This window comes from Uranotaenia lowii, chromosome 3 (assembly GCF_029784155.1).
Source record: "Uranotaenia lowii strain MFRU-FL chromosome 3, ASM2978415v1, whole genome shotgun sequence".
NCBI lineage: Eukaryota > Metazoa > Arthropoda > Insecta > Diptera > Culicidae > Uranotaenia > Uranotaenia lowii.
The window spans coordinates 106,417,230-106,424,318 of NC_073693.1; positions in this window are offsets into that span (position 1 = coordinate 106,417,230).

Here is a 7,089-nt window from a genome sequence, read left to right on the forward strand (position 1 = left end):
TTAGAATCGTATCGGTATCGATTTTTTAAAAGAGCGTTTTTCTAAATGTTAATAAATCAAGCTTTAAGCTGAGTGAAAAAGTACGCTCAAGGACCAACATTTTGATTAAACATACTTATCAAAAAATATTTTAATTTAAAGATGTTAGACAAACAAAATAATATTTTTTTGCTAGGAGCTTGCATGAGGAACTGTTAAATATTAAATGCGATTTCCTCAAAACAGCGATGTTGGCACATTCGTCCTTTACTAAAATCGATAACGATCTTACTTTTTTTCAACAGCTTTCAGGGAAAGTCATATCACTGGTCATATTCTTTAAAAATACAACGATTTAGCGTGATACTTCTGAAGCAAAATTTTAAGGTATACTAATTTGTGAGAAATGAAATGGAACTCAAACCTGTTTCCAGTGTTTTTGTGGCAGCAATCCTAAATAAAGTGTCGTCAGTGATGTAGCCGTCGCTGATGATGACGAAAACTTCGCTTCTGGGATTAAACGACAATATTATTTTCACCGTGGCTTGAATATCCATCACTTTTCGATTTGGCGATGTGCATTGGTTTTATGCTCAACCGGCTGTGCATCCTGCGTTGATTAATGTTTTTCAAATTATGAATACAGAAATAATTACATGAAAACTTACCTTACAATCTAAACTTTGTTATTTTCAGGATTCTCGAAATTCGCTTTTTTTAGAAAACGCGAAAAAATAAACATTTCGGTACCGAATTTAGAAAAGGGCGATTTGAAATGTAGGGCAGGCTGAATCAGGATGGGATAGCTATGTACCTAGATGTGAAGGTATAATATTCCATTAATTTCAAATGGATTAGTCGTTCATCATCAAAGTAGAGAATATTGTACAGTATATTGTAAAACTTTTGTTAATACTTATTCTTAAAAAAATCCCATATAATCTTTTTTAGAGTAAGGATGTTTCTACCAAAAAGGTTATTCCCATGTGTTTTATTTTTGTATTGAGCTCTTAAAATTTGGAATGGTTTTTTGGAAACATGTGGCAATAATTTCGATAATTATTTTAGATGAACCATATTTCATTATTAGATTTTCATTCAAATCCCTAGCTTTAATCCCTAAAGCTTTAATATCATCGGAATCGTGAACTCATAACATTTTTTCTGGGCTACTCAACCACGTATGTAAGCGAGAGCAGTGAAATCGCGTACCTGAGTTTCTATACATTCTGCATCTGCCCTACTTTTTATCTTTTTATGCAAGGTTTATACGGTTTATACCGATACTCATTATCTAACCATCTTGTTTTTGCTGAATCTGCGGTTCTGCCAAAGATGCCAGGAGATAAGATACATTTAGAAAAAATCTTTAAATAACTTAATATTATATTAGAAGTTTTAATTCAACTTTTGTAAATTTGTTTACCTTTTTTAAAATTTTGGGATTTCAGTTTATTTAACCATAATAGTAAATATTTGTCAACAGGTTTAGTCAGTAAACTGCTATTGAATCATAATGTTGAGTCAAGAATAAGATAATAATCAACGAACATTAAGTGGTCAGAGGGACTTAATTTGGATTTTTTATAGTTTTTGAAATTTTGAGAATCAGTAAATATTAATAAGGGAAAGTCAGAACAACTGGCACCGAAGATTGCTGCAGATTATTTATCAACTGTGCTCAAACAGCTGATCAGCCGGATGTTTATATAAATATTTCCGAGCAGTCCGTAAAGTCCGGGAAAATAAGCTTCGGTTGTGGTTCGAAAACAGGTAACGTTTGCAATATTCTGCCTAGTTGTATATTATTTCTTCTTCACACAACTTTTTCCGCTTCTAGCAGTCCATAGGAATGGCAAAAAAAATCAGCTGGATGGGATGCAGAAAAACATTGGGTTGGCATCGGTCTGGATCTGGATGCAACCATCTAACCGAAGAATCATGAGCTCTACCAACTATCCGAACGCTCCACTCGGAATTCGGCTAGCTGGTCATCAAGAATGGACAAAACTTCCGGCCAGCCAGTGAGCTGGCACTCGATGGAGTCTATGCGGTTAAGGACCGGATGTGAGTGTTTTTCCACCAAGCAGAATGATCGCTGTGGATGGGTGACCGAGAACGATGCTTAATATGATGCTGGAATAGATCGGAAAGCTGGGTGGTGTACAGGAAATAATAAGTTTCGATTTTGAACGAGGTAAGCTTTTTTTTGTCTTTATAAGGGTCTTAACTAATTAGTTGTATTTTAGTAGTCATTGAACGCTCATATTAACACACCATTGAGGTGGAAAATAATTCAAACAAATAAGGGTATGACCGTGAGATTGCAGCAACCAATTCAATGAGTAGTGATGACCGGAGGTGGAAATCGTGGTGGTGAAAATCCATAAATGTTACTACCGGCAAGTTAAATATATGAAGGGAAGGGCATACCTAATAGTATTTATTTACTTTTTTGTTTGCCTTTACAGAACCATTAACAAAGTTTACCGGCAATAGCAGCAACGACTCCGGATGGTTCTGCAAAGGAAACTAGAATTTAATAGTAGAAATATGCCACTCGCGCCTCCGTATCAACGACCCAGGACTGAGAAACAGATAGACGTTGATGTTTTTTCAATTATTGTAAGTTTGGTGGTAATTTTAGATCAGTTAGTGCTGCATAAATAGTGAAAATACATGTATAAAAACATAATTTACAGTTTCACAAAAAAAGTATAATGAATTTTTAGTTAGAATGCATTCCAAACAATAACCATAATAACTGAATGAAACAATAAAACTGACTTGAATTAATCGGATTGGATGAATCATCCAATAAAATGAAAATCCCCAAAAAACAAATTATAAAAAATTTAAATTAATTTATAAGTAAACTACTTAAAAATTAAAATAAATACCAATGAACCTTAATTTTTTTTGTCCTGGGAAATTACTTTTGTTTATCCCACTGAATAATATATCAGAGAATTTTGTGTAAATTCTTACCTCTGGGCGTTTGATTGCTTTTAATTGCTTAAAATTAAATAAAATCTTTTTAAATGTTTATATTTCTATATTTCACAGATTGGATGAGGACCTTTTCACAATTCATGACCAATAATCACATCTCACCGAAGGATCCAACAACGCCAACAAACACCGAGTAATGACTCCTTGCGCACCTCAAGAATTTAGTTTTGAACTTCAAAATAGTTTATTATTCTAGTAAGCTTAAAACGTCAACGAATAGCTAAAAAACTGTTGAGAATCTAAATCATGTTCCTTATATGCATAGTAGGTAGTAGTAGCAGCAACAGTCATTATGTTATAACTACGAAAACTTCGAAGTTAATGCCGCGCAAGGTGAAATGTTACAGACGATGTATTTGAGATGAACTGCTGTGAAAATTTAGATTTGATCCTAAACAAATCAAAATTTTACCAATTTTGATTTTAGGTCCTAGTACCTTTCTTGTATGTACCCGGCTGTTTTACAAGCTCTAATCCTTCAACCAGATGGTGCTGGAACTGAGCACCGCGGACGATCTTAGTATCAACGTTGTGCGGGAGAAACCCTTTTTTTTTTCCTTGACTCCAAATCATCTTTTCCGGCGCCTATAAGCTGATGAAGCCGATGCCATGACCAATGTCGCACAGAATTCCTTGAGGCATATCATCAGAATGCATACCGACAAGATAATATGCGGTTTCGTATCACCTGTGACTACCTGAGCAAGATTATACTGACTTTGCAGTCAGACTCCCCCCGTTCCGGTTTGCAGTTAGCTAGCAGCAGCGAAGATTCTTTCACGCCTGGATCGTTAATTAGTAGCTGAATGTTGAAAGTTTTCGGGAGACTTTCGAAAGTATGTTACCTTTTTTTTCAAAATTTCTATAAAAATTCTAAATTTACAATCTTTTGTTTCAGAAATCTAAGAGCTGAAATCCAATAAAGGTTTAGCCCTGAACGATATTCTCACGGAAATCCACCTCTGTTTCCACCGGATGTGTCGAGAAACCTAAGATGGCCGCAACGATACCGCGTTCCAGATGGCTCGAGATCAAGTGTTTGTTGAAGGCTAATTGAAGGCATCGAGTTATGGATGGTTGGATAAGACTATTTTAATTTTTCATACTCATGCTAAATCACCTCAAAATATTGTAACGCTATGTTAGACAGTGGAATTTTTTTTGTCCTTACTTCAAGCCGGAGGAAAAGATTTTTTTATTATTGAATAATAAAATGACCATGAATAGCATCGGAAAATACTTGCGTTATAGTATTTATTATGTTTCATTTATTTAATTCATTAATTATATTCATAAATATAAAGTTAAAAATAAAATACGAACTACAACCCTGTACACTGTACATGGCTTTAAATTACAGTCCTGTAATTTCAAATCATACTGTAAAAAAAATGTGCACTTGAAAATTACTGGCACGTAATTTTTTTTCGACCTGTTAAATTACAGTAAATGTCCTGCTCCTTTTTGTTACAGGATATTTACTGTAATATTACAGAAAATAATTTTTTCTGTGTAGATAGACACATACATAGATAGATTTCCTCAATAAATTCATATTCACCAGAAAGGCAGTTTCATACCTATTCTAGTGGTGTAATTACATAAGCGCTGCGATTCTTAACAAAAAAAGAGTGATATTTCGAGGTTTCCAAAACTATAAATTTTGTAAAAATCGGTTGAGAAAGAAGAGAGATATAGCGGTTTTAGTCAGGAGTGTCAAATTGACATTCCAGGAGCTCTAACGGGTAACTATTTCTGGGACGGATGATGAGGGTTGAGTTCAACCAGTTTAACTCTCACTGAAAATAATAAAAAAGGTAAAATTAACCGAGATAGCAAGGTGAAAAGCCAAAGAGGTAACTTCTACCTCTTTGAGGTGAAACACACCGCGCGGTAAAATTTACCTGAATCGAGGTTTGAAAAAAGGTACAATTCACGAAGAAAAAGGTGAATCCAAAAAAGGTAAATCTTACCTCGTAGCGAGGTGAAATTCATCTGAATTGAGCTGAATAAAAAAGTATAATTCACCTAGAAAAAAAGGTAAATCCAAATAAGGTAAAACTTGCCCCGTAGCGAGGTGAAGTTGACCTGGATTGTTCTAAACAAAACGGTACAATTCATCTCGGGAAAAAGTAACGATTTGCCGAAACCGTTTATTGAGGTTAAGCTGTTTTTTCGTTCTGGAAGGAAGTTTTACTTCGTGCCCAATACGTGAAAAACGGAATAGATAGGTAAGTGTTTTCTTGGATATTATTTAGTTGTGCGGGTTCTCGTCATAATACTTCGCTTGCACAGAACTTCGAGGTGTATTCCACTTCATCCTCCATATATCATTCCGGAAAAGCCGGACCTAACCGGATTAAACGAACAGAGAAGGGCATGAATGTGTTAACGCAGTGCAGGAGGATTCAGTGGTCATTATGGTGCGGAAAATAGTGAAGCCGGGTTGCCACGAGCCTGGCGAAGAAAGGACTTACCTAAAAGTCCCTATATTGAAAAAAATATCAATTTTTGAATGAATTTTGTTTTTATTTTTATTGAAGAAACCACGCATTTACCTTTTAAATCAGTGAATGAAAAAACGGTATTATTTACTATTTTGCTAGGTGAATGCGAAAAAGGTAAAATTTATCTTTTTGCTAGGTGAATGAAAAAAAGTTAAAATTTACCCGTGGCTTGTGATATAGCTCAGTTGTCAAGTCTGTTGTCTCCTGAGCCGATGTCCGTGAGTTCGAGCCCAAGAGTAAACATCGAACAAAGTTGTATCGGATAAGTTTTTGATAAAGTCGCGAATGTCATAAAGATGGTAAAACGACTATAATCGAAACAAAAAAACCCGATTTGATACACTTAACAGTGGATTGAACGCTTTCTTACAGAGTGTAAATTATCTTTGGAAACATATGATGGATACCTTATTTCTGAATTATATATGATTAATCTATAAAAAAAATTATGATTTAAGAAAATCGAAAGCCAAAATTACTAAACTCAATAAAAAAAAGATGGCCAGTATGTTTTTTGTAGGGTAAGCGAACTGATATTCAACGAGTTCATTTACTATCAAAATATTCCAAACTGTTCAAGTTTGAGAGCCACTTTTCTCGACGCTCACTCGTGGTCAAGGGGTTAGCCTCCTTAACGCTCATAATAGATGTCGTTGGAACGATTCTCGGCTGATGATTTTTTTGTAAAATTTTTGATTGCCTCGGTAATTAATTTAGCGATTGCTGGCTACTGCTGCTGAGCAAATGGCTACCTTTTTCGGAGCCAACGTAAGCGTGATATTTATTATGGAATAGAAAAATTTTAATCAATTTTGTTTTTAAAATGTGACCTACAGGATAAAAAATCCAATTTTTTATACTAAATTCTTCAAAATCGTAAAACCTAGAATAGAAGTTAATGTGGTAAGAACGTTTCAATGGAACATACAAATCCAGGGACACCTTCGTAACTCGTCGAGCTGAGTCGATTGGTATATATAAAGTGGGATTTTGGACCCTTAATTAATGATATCCCCAACTGACCGTTCGCTATGTCTTTCTGTAAGAAAGCCAAAAAGTAAAATTTACCTCGAAAGAAGGGTGGAAAAAAATTACCGTTAGATTCTCATCTAACCGATCACAGTGCCACCTAGACATCAATCTATGAACTAGGACAGTATAGCTTCTGGCCAACATAATCTCAAAATAAGAGCCAACTCAACAGAGACAAGTCACAAGATATCCCTCCAAGCGGAATACAATTAACTCATCAACCTCTGTAACCGTTCTCTCGAAAAGCATAGCTTGGTGTTCATGTTATGCTCCCTAGGTTGCAAGCATAGCTCGAGCACAAACCGGTTATTCTTCTACCACCACATTCAAAAGTGGGAGAGGAAAAATAAAAGCACCCCACCGATCAATGTAGGGTTTTCGTTGATGTAGTTGTACCTTGGCTGTGTGAAAATGTTCGCAAATTGCCACCAACAACGAGATCGGCGAAAGACGGTCTCAGCTCAGTCAGTACGTAGTTTCCACTCTCATTGATAACGTGCGGTTGGACAAGTTCGGTTCGATCTTTTCCATTCGCTGCCCCTTTAAAATTCGGACGAAA